At 40.0% G+C, this 18,019-nt stretch overlaps 1 non-coding gene and 7 pseudogenes across 1 annotated transcript; all 8 read right to left on the bottom strand.

The window, feature by feature from the left end:
• Positions 1-667: 667 nt before the first annotated feature.
• LOC135637432 (5S ribosomal RNA) lies at positions 668-786 on the bottom strand (annotated as a pseudogene).
• Positions 787-1,121: 335 nt separating this feature from the next.
• LOC135637387 (5S ribosomal RNA) lies at positions 1,122-1,234 on the bottom strand (annotated as a pseudogene).
• A 350-nt stretch (positions 1,235-1,584) lies between these two features.
• Positions 1,585-1,703, bottom strand: LOC135637369 (5S ribosomal RNA). Its single transcript, XR_010496233.1, has one exon. It is a non-coding gene; the product is annotated as a 5S ribosomal RNA (ribosomal RNA).
• A 351-nt stretch (positions 1,704-2,054) lies between these two features.
• Positions 2,055-2,173, bottom strand: LOC135637409 (5S ribosomal RNA; annotated as a pseudogene).
• A 348-nt stretch (positions 2,174-2,521) lies between these two features.
• Positions 2,522-2,640, bottom strand: LOC135637398 (5S ribosomal RNA; annotated as a pseudogene).
• A 351-nt stretch (positions 2,641-2,991) lies between these two features.
• On the bottom strand, positions 2,992-3,111 carry LOC135637421 (5S ribosomal RNA; annotated as a pseudogene).
• Positions 3,112-3,428: 317 nt separating this feature from the next.
• On the bottom strand, positions 3,429-3,547 carry LOC135637376 (5S ribosomal RNA; annotated as a pseudogene).
• Positions 3,548-3,898: 351 nt separating this feature from the next.
• On the bottom strand, positions 3,899-4,017 carry LOC135637445 (5S ribosomal RNA; annotated as a pseudogene).
• Positions 4,018-18,019: the final 14,002 nt, after the last annotated feature.

Below are 18,019 nucleotides of genomic sequence, written 5' to 3' on the forward strand. Positions count from 1 at the left end.
CATGTTGTTGACTATTGGTGGGTATAGTATTTAACTCCTAACTATAGCCAACAAGAAAAATGCATGTCCAGATATGTTAAGATTATTTGTGGGTATAGTATTTAACATCATTCCCAAGATCTTTAGTTAATAGCAAAATTAAATTTGATAAAAATTTCTTTTTCTCTTCGTGTAATGTGCTATAATTTGAGATCGTGCTCCATACAGGATCTTGAGTCTCTAATAATCTCTGTCAAGAGCTGAGCATTGTTTGTGTATTGACATTCAAATATTCTGCTATATCTCTCCTTCCACGTCCACCAAATAGCGCATTTGAAAGTAACATTTGCCAATTGTGTGAGAGGTCCTTTTCTTGAGAAACATTACATGAGGTCGCCTAGTTCTTGATGTAAGTTTGGTTGCGGTAGTCTATCCATTTAGTACAGTCACAAGCAAAGTAGAGGCGGTCAATAGTTTCTTCTTGTTGGATACAAAGGGAGCATCGGTTAACATGGTAGATATCTCTTCTCTTCATATTGCCTATTGTAGGTAGTTTATTGCGAAGGGCCTGCTATGTACATAGGGAATGTCTCTGTGATCCCGGTCGATCCCATGTCCAACTACTTGGGATCCACTTTTTATTTCTATAAACTTTACACATAATCAATTTACTTTATTACAAAAAAAAGGAGTGCAACACGAGGACTTCCTAGGGTGTCACCCATCCTACTACTACTCTCGCCCAAGCAAGCTTAACTTCGTAGTTTTGGTGGGATCCAGTGCTTTAGTGCTAGTATGATCGCACCCATTTTGTATATGTCATCCCTCGCCTATGTGCACGTCGCAGCCGACATATCAACGATCGGAGCCCCTTGCGCGCCTCGAAACCATTAGCACTTTCTCAATCCATCTCGGTATCACCATCGCAAGCTCTGTTCGAGACACAGTCCAATGACTGCATACCGGTCACGGCAGGCATGCGCTGAAACCAATGATCTCGGAATTGCTATTGCGACCCCAGTCCGGAAAGCTCTCAATGAGCCCCACGAAACTAATAGCGCAATGGTCACGACAAATTCTGAGCCCCAAAACCATCGCCTTGGAGGTCTACGGAGAGGTTTACATCGCTTGGGGCTCAAAAAGGAGTGCAACATGACTTCCCAAGGTACCTATACTAGTACTACTCTCGCCCAAGCAAGCTTAATTTCGGAGTTCTGATGGGATCCGGTGCTTTAGGGCTAGCATGATCGCACCCATTTTACGTGTTTCGTCCCTCGCCTATGTGAACATCACGGCCAGCCTATCAACGAATGGAGCCCCTTGCGCGCCTCGAAACCGTCGGCGCTTTCTCAAACCATCTTGGAATTGCTTTTGCAAGCTCTCTCCGAGACACAGTCCAATGACAGCATAACAGTCACGGCAAGTGCACGCTAAAACCATTGGCACATTCTCAAACAATCTTGGAATCACTATTGCTACCCCAGTCCGGAAAGCTCACTCCGAGCCCCACGAGACCGACTGCGCAGCGTTCACGACAAATTCTGAGCCCCAAAACCATCGTCTCGAAGGTCTAGGGAGTGGTTTTCGTCGCTCGGGGTGCAAAAAGGAGTGCAACATGAGGACATCCCAGGGTGTCACCCATCGTAGTACTACCCTTGCCCAAGCAAGCTTAACTTCGGAGTTCTGATGGGATCCGGTGCTTTAGTGCTGGCATAATCGCACCCGTTTTGCGTGCTTTGTCCCTCACCTATGTGCACGCCACAACCGGCCTATCAAAGAACGGAGCCCCTTGCGGGCCTCGAAACCGGTGGCGCTTACTCGAACCATCTCGGAATCAATTTTGCAAGCTCTCTCCGAGACACAGTCCAATGACTGCGTACCGGTCAAGGCAAGCGTGCGCTGAAACCATGGGCACTTTCTCAAACGATCTCAGAATTGCTATTGCGGCTCTAGTCCAGAAAGCTCTCTCCGAGCCCCACGAGACTAACTGTGCAGCGGTCACGACAAATTCCGAACCCCAAAACCATCGCCTCGGGGGGATACGGGAGAGATTTTTATAGCTCGGGGTGCAAAAATGAGTGCAACACTAGGACTTCCCAGGGTGTCACCAATCCTAGTACAGCTCTCGCCCAAGCAAGCTTAACTTCGGAGTTCTGATAGGATCCGGTGCTTTAGTGCTTGCATGATCGCACCTGTTTTGCGTGCTTCGCCCCTTGCCTATGAGCCCGTCACGGTCGGCCTATCAAAGAATGGAGCCCCTTGCGTGCCTCGAAACCGTCGGCGTGTTCTCAAACCATCTCGGAATCGCTATTGCAAGCTCTCTCCGAGACACAGTACAATGACTACATACCGGACATGGGAAGCGCGCGCTGAAACCATCGACACTTTATTGAATGATCTCGGAATGGCTATTGTGACCTCAGTCCGAAAAGCTCTCTCTGAGCACCACGAGACTGACTACATAGTGGCTACGGCAAATTCCAATCCCAAAACCATCGCCTCGGAGGTCTACGGTAGAGGTTTACATTGCTCGGGGCGTAAAGGGGTGCAACTCGAGGACTTCCTAGGGTGTCACCCATCCTAGTACAACTCTCGCCCAAGCAAGCTTAACTTCGTAGTTCTAGTTAGATCCGGTGCTTTAGTGTTGGTATAATGGTACCCGTTTTACATGTGCCATCACTCGCCTATGTGCACGTCACGGCCGGCCTATCCTCGAACGGAGCCCCATGCACGCCTCGAAACCGTCGATGCTTTTTTGAACCATCTCGGAATTGCTTTTGCAAGCTCTCTCCGAGACACAATCCAATGACTGTGTACCGGTCATGGAAAGCACACGCTGAAACCATCGGCACTTTCTCGAGCGATACAGGAATCGTAATTGCGACCCCAGTCAGCAAAACTCTTTCTGAGCCCCACGAGACTGATTGCGCAGTGGTCACGGCAAATTCGGAGCCCGAAAACCATCGCCTTAGAGGTCTACGAAAGAGGTTTTTATCGCTTGGGGCACAAAAAGGAGTGCAACACGAGGACTTCCCAGGGTGTCACCCATCCTAGTACTACTCACGCCCAAGAAAGCTTAACTTCGGAGTTTTGATAGGATCCTGTGCTTTTAGTGCTGGTATGATCGCACCCGTTTTGCATGCTTCGCCCCGCGCATATGTGCACATCATGGCCGACCTATCAATGACCGGAGACCCTAGCGCGCCTCGATACCATCGATGCTTTCTCCGAGACCTAGTCCGATGACTACATAATGGCCACGGCAAGCGCGCGATAAAACCATCGGTACTTTTTCGAACGATCTCGGAGTCACTATTGTGACCCCAGTTCGGAAAGCTCTCTCCGAGCCCCACGAGACTGACTATGCAATGGTCAGGGCAAATTCCGAGCCCCAAAACCATTGCCTCGGAGGTCTACGGGAGAGGCTTTTAATGCTGGGGGCGCAAAAAGGAGTGCAACACGAGGACATTCCAATGTGTCAACCATCCTAGTATTCCTCTCGCCCAAGCAAGCTTAACTTGGGAGTTCTGATGGGATCCGGTGCTTTAGTACGTGTATGATTGCACCCGTTTTGTGTGCTTCATCCCTCACCTATGTTTACATCACGACTGGCCTATCAATGACCGGAGCCCCTTGCGCGCCTCGATACCATCGGTGCTTTCTCAAACCATCTCGGAATCGCTATTGCAAGCTCACTCTGAGACCCTGTTCGATGTCTGCATAACGATCGCGGCATGCACACTCTAAAACCATCGGCACTTTCTCGAACAATCTTGGAATCGCTATTGCGATCCTAGTCTGAAAATCTCTCTCCGAGCCCTAAAAGAATGATTGTTTAGAGGTCACAGCAAATTCCGAGCCCCAAAACCATCGCCTCAAAGGTCTACAAGAGAGGTTTTCATCGCTCGGGGCAAAAAAAGGTGTGCAACACGAGTACTTCCTAGGGTGTCACCCATCCTAGTACTACTCTCGCCCAAGCAAGCTAAACTTTGGTGTTCTGATGGGATTCGATGCTTTAGTGCTGGTATGATCACACCCATTTTGCGTGCATCATCCCTCGCCTATGTGCACATCACGGCTGGCCTATCAACGACCGGAGCCCCTTGCGCGCCTCGATAACATCGGTGCTATCTCAAACCATCTCAGAATCGCTATTGCAAGCTCACTCCGAGACCTAGTCCGATGACTGCATAACGGTTGCGGCAAGTGCACTAAAACCATCGGCACTTTCTCGAACGATCTCGGAATCGCTATTGCGACCCTAGTCCGGAAAGCTCTCTCCGAGCCTCACGAGTCTGACTACATAGTGGTCACGGCAAATTTCGAGCCCCAAAACCATCGCCTCGGAGGTCTACGGGGGAGGTTTTCATCACTCGGGACACAAAAAGGAGTACAATACGAGGACCTCCCAAGGTGTCACCCATTCGAGTACTACTCTCGCTTAAGAAATTTTAACTTCGGAGTTCTGATGGGTCTAGTGCTATAGTGCTGGTATGATCGCACCTGTTTTGTGTGCGTCGTCCCCCGCCTATGTGCACGTCGTGGCCGGCGTACAAACGATTGGAGCCCCAATACTGACTGCACAATAGAGATGACAAATTCCGAGCCCCAAAACCATTACCTCGGAAGTCTACGGGAGAGGTTTTCATCGCTTAGGGCGCAAAAAGGAGTGCAACACAAAGACTTCTGACACGGGAGTGTCTAATTTGCTACAATATGTTCATATGGACCATACTGATAATATGATATTTTTTTCAGCCAACAATATTGCTACATAATCTTCAACTCAGCCTACTTAGATAAGACAGCTCATCAGCATATTCCCTCCATAAAGGAATACATTAATGGAGTTGGTTGGCAGCTGTAAAGCACTTAATTTCGAAATTTCCTATGCATGAAGGGTTGTTTCATGCACTAGTATTTATTTTGGGGTTTAAGGCTTAGAAAGGACTTTAGAAAACTGAGGATATTAGCAGAAGCTCTCTTGGAGTGCTCTTTTGAACTCTGTATCTCTTGGATGTATCCTTGAGTGGTGAGTCTTTTGCTTTTAGTTCTGTATCATTGTTTATTGTCATTAAAGTGGTGATCTTTATGTATCCCTTTTGATTTTAAACTTAGTGGTGAGCTATTTTTCGTTTTGCCGAAGTTTCTTCAAGAGATCGTTCCTTGCCTTCTGTGACATTTTCTATCTGAACAACTATTCTATTGGTGTTCTTTCGAAATCCATTCTGCATTTTTACCCTCCCCGGTATCAGTTTGGTTTCAGAGCTAAAGGCTAGAGATCATGGCAAGGCAGAATGGAAAAGATGTAGTTGGTGAAGGTAGCGACCATGAAGATGACGCTGAGTCTTTGGGGCTGCAGCTACGAAAATTGCTGCGTAGCCTACAAGAAAAAAATGAAATAATCGATGAACTTCAAAGTAGACATAATGATATGAATGAGCAAGTTGATTATAATTCTGTCAAAGACCCTTTAACTATTCATCGAGGACCAATGACAAGAGCAAAAACTAAAAGGATGAAAGAAGCCTTAACTTGTTTATTAGAAGGCATTAGGAAGAAGCAAGCTAGTCAAAACTTGTAACATCCCCTATATTTGAAAATTTAGTAAAAGGTTTGTTTGTAAAAATAAGTGTTATTTAATAATTATTTTATATTTAATAATATTATATTAAAAGTTTATGGCTAGGGACCTAAGAGTAAATATTAAAAGTTTGATATAATTTATGAAAGATTCAGATTAAAGTTAAAAGAAAAAAAAAAGAAAAAAAATATATAGTGGACATGTGTCACTAGCTAACCTAAGGTTGGTACCACTTATCTTTGCTCTAAAGATGACACCTAGCCCCTTTCATGCATGCATGACACCTTGCAACTTTGGCATTAGCCAAAACCCAAATAATTAGATGAAAGGTTAAAGAAAACAAACCTGAAGAGTTGCAGCCAACGTGAGTTTGAGAAAAAGAAGAAGAAGAAGAAGAAGAGCTTGAGGTTTTTCATCAATTTTCTCATATTTGGGATTCAAATAATTTTAAGGCAAGTGTTCTAACCCTATCCCACAGTAACCGTAATCTCTGTTTCCATTTTTATTCTGCAAAATTTGAAAGATTTCAACTGAGAACTAGACCTTCTTTTGTTTTGATATAAAGCTATGAATCTGTAATTTTTCGGTAATCTGACCTCTATGCAATGTTTCAGTCATAACATTTTGTAATAAACTCTGATTTAGACAAGACCTATTCCATTTGAAAGTAGACAAAAAAATCTTTATTTTGATACTAAGATCGAATGATTTGGAGTTTAAATGCCTACTAAGACTTATGTTTAATTTAACCCTACAGATTCTACAAAACAGGGACTGAAATTTCTGACCTCTTGTTACTTAACTACTTATAACTTTCTTCTTTGAACTCAGATTCATATAAAGCATGTTTTATTCGAAGCTAGACTCAAAATTCTTTCTGCATATACATGATTTGAAATTTTTTGAGTACAATTGCTAACTGAAACATCTGCTTTCATCGACCCTATGAATTCAGTAAAACATATCTAATATTTTCAGACCTTTCGCTACGAAATTATCTATAACTCCTTGTTGTAAATTCCAATTCTTGTTAAACTTAATTTGCCTAAAACTAGATTGAAAAATATTTCTAAGGAATCCTATTTTGTATAAATTGGAGCATAATTGGTTATCCAAATCATTCATACAATGTTCTTATCAAATTATGCCAGAATCGTGCTTTGGTCGATTTCAGCTTTCCTTGTTTCTTCTCTTTGGAAATCGATTTCGGCTAAAACTCTTACTTCAATTAAGCTTTACAATATTACCTTAAATTCCTGTATACTTTTGTCCTTTATTTATTTGTACATCTGCAGCTATCATCTAAAGATCATGTTTGCATCGTAATGATTCGGCACATGCATCCCATTGTTCCGCATTTGCTTTCGATATGCGCCTCTTCCAGTTTCATTTCATTGGACATTGAATTCACCTAACTTTCTTATTTCAATTGAGCTATATGTGATTTCTTGAAATCCTTGTATGCTCTTGCTTTTGTTTTCTTTCAAATCTGAATACATTTATGAAAGATTATGTTTGTATCGTATTGACTCGAAAGGCATATGTACATTTCTTTGTTCCGCATGTGCTTCCGATATGTCCCAATTCATTATTCACAATACCCTTTTGTACTCTGGTGTTTGTGGGATTATTTGGACCTTTGCCAGAAATGGTAAAGGGTATGTGCTTAGAGCCCGCGATGCTCTAGATTATGTTTGGTGGTCATTCAGAAATGGATGGACCATATTATGTTTGGAATCCCACTTCACCTTCTATCTGTTCGATATGAAATTCAGAGCCGACCTAGCACTTGGGTAGGGTGAGAGGGCTCGAGTAGGAAATGGCTACCCGTGGATAGAGTCGAGAACTCATCACGGCGTGGAGCCACCACTAAGTTAAACCTCACATGCACTATGCTAGAGTACGACGTTTGAGCTTCTATTTCGTATTTGTTCTTTGATATGTTCTGAAATGCTTCTTATGCTTCCGAAATATTTCCATATGCCATTGATACATTCTGAAGCATTTCATTCACCATTGATATGTTCCGAGCTGTTTCATTTGCCATTGATATCCAAAATGCTCCTTACTTCTTTATTATGCCTTGAAATTACCATATGTCATCGATATGCTCCTTATGCCAATGATATGCTCCAATTACCTTTCCTTGATTGTATGAACAAAATGTGCTTCGAACGAAATGATATCGTAATTCTGCATTCATGATATCCAAAATGCTCCTTACGTCTTTGTTATGCCTTGAAAACTACCATATGTCATCGATATGCTCCTTATGCCAATGATATGCTCCAATTAACTTTCCTCGATTGTATGAATAAAATGTGCTTCGAACGATATGATATTGTAATTCTGCATTCAAACAAAACATGCTACTGTTTCATCTTGTATCTTTGCTTTGTATTTTGATACCTAATTTGTTTGAAAACTGTCCTCTTTGCTATGGATATGTTAGTCATTTGCTGAGCTTTATATGTTCACCCCGTTGCTATATAAATTTTTCAGGATAGCTTATCGCTTACAAAAATGTATAAATTGGGTTGAGGCAGTGGAATACTAGAAGATTTTGGGGCAAATATTTTGTACTTGATAGGTTGTTGTTGTATAAGTTATTTTTGGGTGTAATGAAATATCAATGACAAATCTAGATTGATGTATCTTGTAAATATTTGAAAAGTACCTCTTATGTCAGGATTTTGGAAATGTTAAGTCTAAACTATGTACTGATATAAACATGTAGTACATGTTGGTTTTGTGATTGCATTAATCGCCACGCTTATGGATTTATGATATAGTCATGGTTTAGTTAAGTTGCTTTTGGATTTTAAGAATCATCTAGTGACATGATGTATGATTATAGACTGCACAGGTTTTGTGAATTGTGGATTGTAGAGGTGAATGACTTGAATGTATTTCTTAGTGACCTCAAATGTGTGATTGGATCCTGGATTATTTGTTGAATTAAATATTATCAATCTTGAATTAGGTTCACACCTCCTAAATGAGAATTAAATTCGGGGGGGAGTGACAAAACTTGGTAAAGGTTCTATGGATACAAGAAGAGCCTAAAATAATCAACCTGATTCAAATAAGTCAACATCATGAAGAGAAAGTCCAACCTTGAGAGAATGATGAATTTTTAGCTATCTTTGAAGAATAAAGGTCATTCAGCCAAATTGGACCATATTAGGAATTGTGAGCTTATTCATGAATAATTATTCAAAACAATTCAATGTAGATTCATGAGTAATCTACATTCATGCATTAGGAATATGAATGTCATTTAATATATTCAATCCCTTTGTACTTGGCCTTTATTGTAATATCCCTCACTTTTGAAAGTTATTAATAAGGATTTATATGTAAATTTGAGGACCTATATGTAAATATAAAAATTTCAAGGACTAAACTGCTAAGTTGCAAAATGAAAAGAAAATAAAGAAAACCGAAAATTTCGGTTTTATCCCACCGCCTCCCACGCACTCTCTGTTTCTTCGAGAAACAGAGAGGAGCGGTGGGGCGTGAGGAGAGAAGAAAGAAGAAGAAGAGGGAAAAGAAGAGAGGAGGAAGAGGGAGGAGAAGAAAAGAAGAAGAAGAAGAAGAAGAGAGAGAAGATGGAGAGGAGAGGGAGAGGCAGCAGCAGCAGCTAGGGCTGCTGCACCTCTGTTTCCCGCAGGTGGAAACAGAGGAGAGTATGTGTGGGGCGTTGGGGAGGAGAAGAAGAAGAAGAGGAAGAGAAGAAGAAGAGGAAGCAGGAGAAGAGGTTGTGATACCTCTGTTTCCTGCAGAGGAAACAGAGGAGAGGGTGTGTGTGACGCCGGGGAAGAAGGGGCTGCAGCTGCGGCAATGGCAGCTACAGCTGGAAGAGAAGAAGAAGAGGAAGATGAGCAGGGGAGGAAGGAGAGGTTGCGGCCGTGGCTGCGTCCGCGACTGCAGCAGTTGCAGTGGGGAGAGAAGAAGAAGAAAGGAAGGAGAAGGAAGAGGAGAAGGGAAAGAAGTCACTGCGGTTGCGACAGTGACAGCTGCAGCTATGGCAGGGAAAGAGGAAGAGAAAGGAAGAAGGGAAGGAGAGGAAGAAGAGAAGGGAAAGAAGGGGCTGCGGCTACAGCGATGGCAGCTACAGTTGGAAGAGAAGAAGGAGAGGAAGATGAGCAGGGGAGGAAGAAGAGGCTGTGGCCGTGGCTGAGGCTGCGACTGCAGCAGTGCAGCTGGGAAAGAAGAGAAGGAAAGGAAGAAGAAGAGAAAGGAAAAGGGAAGAAGAGAGGAAGAGGAGAAGGGGAGGCAGCTGTGGCAGTGGCAGCTGCAACTGGAAGAGAAGGAGAGGAAATAGAGCAGGGGAGGAAGAAGAGGCTGCGGTTGTGGTGGCTTCGGCCATGGCTGCGGCCATGGCTGCGACTGCGGCTGCGGTAGTTGCAGCTGGGAAAGAAAAGAAAGGAAAGGGGAAAAAGGGCCTGCGGACGGGATTGCGGCTGCAGTGGCAGCGACTGCGTATGCAGTAGTTATGTCTGCGAGAGACGGGAGCAAGGAAGTAGTACAGTGGAAGGGGCTGCGGTCGTGGCTACGACTGTGGTAGTGGCAGCGGCGATGGCTGCGACAATTGTATTTGAAAAAGAAAATGAAGGAATGAGAGTAAGAGAGAGTAGGTGGCTATGTCTCTATGTTCTGCATGAGCTGCAATTGTGGAGGAAAAAGAAAAGATGTGTAGAAAACGAAACAGAGAGAGAGGACACGGAGGAAAAGTAGAAGGATTTGGGCTGGCACTTTCTTTGGATCTTTGGATCGAAATCCTTGAAAGGCAAGTTCCCTGATCGTTTCTCCTATAATTGCTCAGATATTTCTTATTGCAAGTTTCCCGATCGTTCCTCCTGTAATTGTTCTAATCGTTCCTATTGCAAGTATCCTAATCTTTCCTAACTGTCATTTTTATCTCTACATTTGCTTTGAATATGAGGAACTTTGAATTGTTCTAGCCTTGCATTTGATATATCTCCTGTTTAGACGTAACGATTCGAATATGTGCAACTTCTGAGATTCTGACCTTTTGATATCGAGCTGCCTATAAGTCTTTGTTGGAAACTCTGATTTGTTCAAAACTGATTCCATTGGAAACTAGACTCGTAGATCTTTCTTTTGATATATGGATTGAAAGATTTGGAATCCAAACACCTGCCCAGTTATCTGTTGAATCTGACATTATGAATTCTGCCAAACAGAGATTTTGTTCTACGACCCTTGTTTACCAAATTATTTGTAACTCTCTCTGTTGGATAGTTCAATTCATATGAAGCCTGTCTTATCTGAAAGTATTATCCAATGATTATTTCTGAGTAAATTGGAGCACGATTGATAGTTTGAATCATTTGTTCAATGTGCCTCTTGTATTCTGCCAGAAATCGAGCTTTGGTCGATTTCTCATATTCTAGATTCATTCCTTTGGAAATTGATATCCTTTAGCCTTCTTATTCAATTGAGCTTTATATTGCTGCTTTGAATTCTTGTATGCTCGTCCTTAAAATTATTTGCATTCTTGAAAACTATTGTGTAACGTTTAAGCTATATCGTATTGACTCCTATAGGCACATGTATAACCCATTTTTCCGCATTTGCTTTCGATGTGTGCCTATTCTAGTTTCATTCCTTTGGCTATCGAATTCATCTAACCTTCTTATTTGAATTGAGTTATATATGATTGTTTGGAATCTGTGTATACTCTTGCTTTTATTTCATTCCAAATCTTAATACATTTGTGAGAGATTGTTGCTTGCATCGTATTTGACTCGTAAAGGCACATGTACGTTTGTTGTTCCGCATGTGCTTCCGATATATGCTACTTATTGCTAAAACTGCCCTCTTGTACTCTTGTGGTTGTGGGACTGTTTGGACCTTTGCTAGAAATGGTAAAGGGTATGTGCTTAGAGCCTGCGATGCTCTGCCGGCCCCCTCTGACTTCACCTAGACGTGGGTGGATGGAGCTCCCAGACGTGGGAGACTTCTATCTGGTGGTCATTCAGAAATGGATGTATCACGTTCTGTTCGAGGTCCCACTACACCTTCTATATGTTTGATATGATATCCAAAGCTTTGGTTATGTGTTTTTATACATGCTTTGGATAAGAATGATATGATTGCAACGTCAAGGACGACGTTTGAGCTTCTGTACGGTATTTGTTTTTTATATGCTCTGAAATGGTTCATTCTCTATTGATATGTTTCGAAATGTTCCATATGCTGTTGATATGCTCCGGAACATTTCATATGCCATTGATAAGCTCCGAAATGTTTCATTTGTTATTGATATGCTCGGAAACATTTCATACGCCTTTGTTATGCTCCGAAATGTTCCATATGCCGTTGATATGCTCCGGAACAATTCATATGCCATTGATAAGCTCCGATATGTTCCATTTGTTATTGATATGCTTCGAAATGTACCAATTGCCATTGATATGCTCCGGAACATCTCGTACGCTATTGATATGCTCCAATTACTCTGTGCTTCATTTGTTATGAATCAAATATGTTTTGAATGACAAGATACATATGATTTTGTATCTAATGAAATGGTATCCTTGAGAATTCTTGTATTCTGCCTTGCATTATGATACCTTACTTGTTTGAAACCATTATTTTTGTTCTGAATATGCTTTGTCACTTGCTGAGCTGTTTTTAGCTCATTTCGTTGTTATATAAATCTTTCAGGTCAGCTTGTCACCATTTGAGATATTTGATTTGGGCTGAGGCAGTGGATAGCTATTCAGAATTATGGGCAAGTCTTATTGGTTGTTATGCTATTGTTGTATAAGCATATTTTGTATGTAATGAAATGTTGTTGATGAATCGAAATGGATATATTGTGTAAAAGTGTTAGAAGATCTCTCTTATTTGGAATTTCGGAATGTTAAGTCTAATTTATGACGATATAAACCTGTGGATTTATAAATGTTGTTCATGTTTGTCAAGTTGGCTTGGGTTGCCATAAATGTGAATTATCAAGTGATGTGGTATATGATTATAAACTGCATAGGTTTTTTTAGATATGAATTTGATAGAATGTTTTTCAGTGTCCTCAAATATTAGTTTGGATCCTGGATTAGTTGCGATGAAAATTTTAAATATTGTCGATTTTATTTGAGGGGCGTGACATTTATACTATATAAATAATGCTAACTCTCTTTGTAAGGACACATTGAGAAGTATATTCAACTTACAACACCGGTGAGTGTTTTGTTTTTAAGTTCTTGCATGAACTTTGGACTTATCAAGCATTTCTGTTTGTGGCGTTCAAAACCCAAGAAAAAATATTTGTTTTTCCTTTTAACTTATCAAGCTTCTTAGTTTGTGGCGTTTTAAGGGAATCAAAGTACTATTCTAATTACTTTATCAAATTTTTATTGATTATGTAATTAGAATAGTTTTCCAAACTTCAATTTTGAACGATCCATCTTGTTCCAAATCTTTGGAGGGGGTCAATTTACATTCCATATGTATCATAGCTCTTTAGCTATCGGGATATATGGTTGCTAAGTTGAAGATTTCCATCATTTGGTATCAGAGCTCGGCTCAAGTTTGAGATTTGCATATATATTTAATTGCTATCTTTTAGATTTTTTTCTTTTCTCTTCTTCTTCTTGTTGGCCAATATCTATAATTATTGTTCTTCTTTCATCTTCATTGTTATGCTTCTTGCATTATTACAATTCTTATTTGTAATTCCGCACTTTATGGTATAAAAAAAAATATCAAAAAGTCAAAAAAAAAAGAAGAGAGAAAATCAAAGGCTAAAAAAAAAAGAGGGAAAATCAAAGGTCAAAAAAAAAAAGAGAGATCAGAATTAGAAAAAAAAAATTGCAGATTCAAAGAATACTTGCAAGTTATAGAATTTGATCTTTATTCATTTGAATTTCTATTTCGATTTCGAAATCTTTCTTCATTCCTAAAAGAAAAAAAAAAAATTCTAGTCTTTGCTTATGATTAAAGTGCATTACACACACCTTTAAATTGGCCTATCTTTTGTTTGCTTTTAAAGTTGTCCAATTTCACTATTTGTTTCTTGAATTGCCATAATCTGAATTGTTTGTTTAGGTACCTTAGTTAATCTAAGAACTCAAATAACAAAATAAGAGAGGTAAAAGGCAAGAGTGGTAAGATCAATATAGAGAAAAGCCAAAAAAATTGTGTGAAACACGAGTGGAGTGAATCAAATCTAGAGTGAAAAAAAAAAAAACGTGAGGGAGTGTTAGTGAGATTGTTCTAACTTTGTTTTTTAGGTTATATACATGTCTAAAGATAAAGAAGCGAGTTCTTCATCCAATGATCTGTTTGTTCAAGCAATGCAGCAACAATTTGAACGTATGTTCAAAGTGATGGGAGATGTAAGAGATCATCTAGAAAGGCATAATGATGCAATTAATAGATTGCAAGGTGAACCACGACGTGGGAGACAACCAACCTTTGTCAATAATGAATATGATGGTGGCGATGATGTGGATGATGACCAAGTTACTCTAATTGGTCAAGATATTAATCCTAGGAGACAAACTAGGAGAGGACGTTTTGATGGTGTGGACAGAAACATAGGCAGCATCAAAATGAAAATTCCTTCTTTTCAAGGGAAGAATAATCCAGATGCCTATTTGGAGTGGGAACGAAAAGTGGAGATGATCTTTGAATGTCACAACTACTCTGAAGAGAAAAAGGTAAAATTAGCCGCTGTTGAATTTTTTTATTATGCTATTGTTTGGTGGGATCAATTGTGTAAAGACAAGCGTAGAAATGGTGAAAGGCCCGCGGAGACTTGGTTGGAGATGAAACAAATCATGAGGAAGAGATTTGTCCCTAGTTATTACTATAGGGATTTGCATCAACGGCTGCAAACCTTGACACAAGGTTCCATGAGTGTTGATGAGTATCACAAGGAGATGGAAATAACCATGATAAGGGCTAATGTGGATGAAGATCGTGAGGCCACCATGGCTCCATTCCTGAGTGGATTAAACAAGAACATTGCTGATCTTGTAGAATTGCAACATTATGTGGAGATTGAAGACATGGTGAATGTGGCCATGAAGATTGAGAGGCAACTCAAAAGAAAAGGCACAAGGTATGATTCAAAACCTTATTCGGGTTCTTCTTCTTCTTGGAAACCGAATTAGAGTAAAAAGGATGATAAACCCATTGTTAAGCCTAAAATTGATGAGACTAAAGGTAGAAATGAATTAGGCAGCAAGGGTAAAGGTGAGAATCTACCTAATCAAACTAGAGGTATTAGGTGTTTTAAGTGCTTTGGGCATGGACATGTGGCACGCGAATGTCCTAATAAAAGAGTTATGATCATGAGGGATGGAATTGTAGAATCTGAAAGTGAGAAAGAGGATGATGAAGACATTCTAGAGGATACTAGCGATATAGAGCATGCTAAAGGTGAAAATCTAGTTGTTCAACGCATACTTAGTTTGCAAAATGAAAATGATGAACATGGTGAACAACATGAAAATCTGTTTCATACTCATTATTTGATTGCTAACAAGTTTTGTAATGTGATTGTTGATTGTGAAAGTTGCACAAATGTGGCAAGCACCTTGCTCGTGGAGAAATTGAAATTATCTACTATCAAGCATTCAAAACCTTACAAGTTACAATGGTTGAATGATAGTGGTGTAGTAAAGGTAAATCGATAAGTGTTAATTTCCTTTTCATTTGGTAGATATAAGGATGAAGTTTGGTGTGATGTGGTACCTATGTATGCTAGTCATATGTTATTGGGGAGACCATGGCAAAACGATCGAAGGGTAATACATAATGGATTCAAGAACCGTTATTCTTTGATCATAGATGGACATAAATATCAGCTTGGACCTTTACCTTCAAAGACAATTTTTGAGGACCAAATGCGCATAAAACAACAATATGAGGAGCTTGAGTCTTCATTAACCAAAACTTTGGGGAGGGAAAAAGAAAGAGAGAAAAAAGAAAATTGTGAGTTGAGTGATAAAAATGAGAGTATTGGGAAATACAAGGGGACAGAAAACAAAGAAAGTTTGAGTGAAAGAAAACTGAGTGTTTATGCCAAAATGAGTGATGTGAAGAAAGCCTTAACCATGAGGCAGCCCTTACTTGTACTTATGTACAAGGATGTTTTGATTGCTTCTAACAAATTTGACAAAAGTTTGCCTAGTGTTATTGTTGATCTTTTGCAAGAAAATGAGGATCTCTTTCCCGAAGATGTTCCTAATGGTTTGCCACCAATTAGAGGAATTGAGAATCAAATTGATTTCATTCTAGGTGCAAGCATACCAAATAAGCCAGCATATAGATGCAACCCCGAAGAGACCAAGGAAATCCAAAAACAAGTAAGTGAGCTTATGAAAAAAGGGTATGTGCGAGAAAGCATGAGTCCATGTGCAGTTCCTATTCTATTGGTGCCTAAAAAGGATGGTTCATGGAGAATGTGTGTTGATTGCCGAGCCATCAATAAAATCACGGTAAAGTATAGACGTCCTATTCCTAGGCTAGATGATATATTGGATGAATTGTATGGTTCTTGTGTGTTTTAAAAAATTGATTTAAAATCTGGATATCATCAAATAAGAATGCATGAAGGTGATGAATGAAAAACCGCTTTCAAAACTAAACATGGTTTATATGAATGATTGGTTATCCCTTTTGGCCTAACTAATGCACCTAGTACTTTCATGAGATTAATGAATCATATTTTACGTGCTTACATTGGAAAATTTGTAGTGGTTTATTTTGATGATATACTTGTGCATAGCAAAAGTTTAGATGAGCATGTAACATATTTAAAAGCTATTTTTGACGTGCTTAGAAAAGAAAAGTTATATGGTAATATAAAGAAATGCACTTTTTGCACTAATAAAATTACTTTTCTTGGATATGTTGTTTTTTTTTTTTATAAGTTCTTGGATATGTTGTTAATGATAAAGGAATACATGTTGATCAAGAAAAAGTGAAAGTAATTAGGGAGTGGCCAAAACCTAATAGTGTTAGTGATGTTAGAAGTTTTCATGGTCTTGCTAGCTTTTATAGAAGATTCATTAAGGATTTTTCTACAATTGCTGCACCATTAACTGAATGCATAAAAAAGAATATGGGATTTAGATGGGGTGAAAAACAAGATGATGCTTTTAACTTGCTTAAAGATAAACTCAGTTCAGCACCTTTGCTTGCTTTACCGAACTTTGCTAAAACTTTTGAGATTGAGTGTGATGCGAGTGGAATAGGAATTGGAGGAGTCTTAATGCAAGAAGGCAGACCCATTGCATTCTTTAGTGAGAAGCTAATGTGTTAGGATCGAGAGCACTAAGAGGGGGGGGGTGAATTAGTGCAGCGGAAATCTTATAATAATTTAAAAACCAAAAGCTGCGTTCGTTCAAAAACTATTATGATGCAAAAGCAAATTCTCAGTTTGTATCTAAGTGCAGTTTGCGTCTAAGCGCAGATTGCGTCTAAGCGTAGTTTTGCGTCTAAGCGCAGATTGCGTCTAAGCGCAGTTTTGCGTCTAAGCGCAGTTTTGCGTCTAAACTCAGATTTACGTCTAAATGCAAATTTACGTCTAAACGCAGATTTACGTCTAAACGCAGTTTTACGTCTAAACGTAGTTTTACGTCTAAACGCAGATTTACGTCTAAACGCAGTTTTACGTCTAAACGCAGTTTTACGTCTAAACGCAGTTTTACGTCTAAACGCAGATTTACGTCTAAACGCAGTTAGACGCAGATTTATGTCTAAACTTTGAAACTCGTTTGTATACTCGCAGAAGGCAGTATGCAGTTGAAACCAAGACGTAAACGTGAACTGAAATCTGATGATTGAGCGAAGAAAGCCGATTTACGTCTGAATGCAGTTTTACGTCTAAATGTTGAAACTCGTTCGTAAAATCGTAGAGGACAGATTGCAGTTATTAATAGGATTAAAATGTAAGCGTAAACTGCAAGGAAGCTCGTTCGTAAAAGCACGGAAAACAGTTCTGCAGAATCAAACGTAAACGTAAACTGTAATGTATGAAAATACGAGTTTACGTCTGAATGCAGATTTGGAAGAACAGCACTTAGAACTTGTTCGTGAAAGCGCAGAGAGCAGTAGTGATGAGGGAGGTTTGCAGTAATGATAAAGTGCTCGAAAGTAAACGCAAACCAGAGATTTAGAGTGGTTCGGTCAGCCTTGACCTACTCCACTTTTGGCTTCCTCCACCGATGAGGTTGCCGACGTCAACTAGGTGCCTTCCTTCAATGGGCGAAGGCCAAACTTCCCTCTTACAATTTCTCTCCTTTTGACAGGCTTAGGAGACAACCTTTACAGATGTTTTCTCTCCTCACTTTACAACTCAAACTTGAAGAACAGAAGGAGGAGGAAAACTAGCAGTTTTGAGCTCTAAGAACCACTGAAAAGATCAAGATTTCGGGTCAGTTCTTGCTCTTTTCAGTGCTGAATGGGTGGGGT

This window comes from Musa acuminata, chromosome BXJ3-4, assembly GCF_036884655.1.
Source record: "Musa acuminata AAA Group cultivar baxijiao chromosome BXJ3-4, Cavendish_Baxijiao_AAA, whole genome shotgun sequence".
Taxonomy (NCBI): Eukaryota; Viridiplantae; Streptophyta; class Magnoliopsida; order Zingiberales; family Musaceae; genus Musa; species Musa acuminata.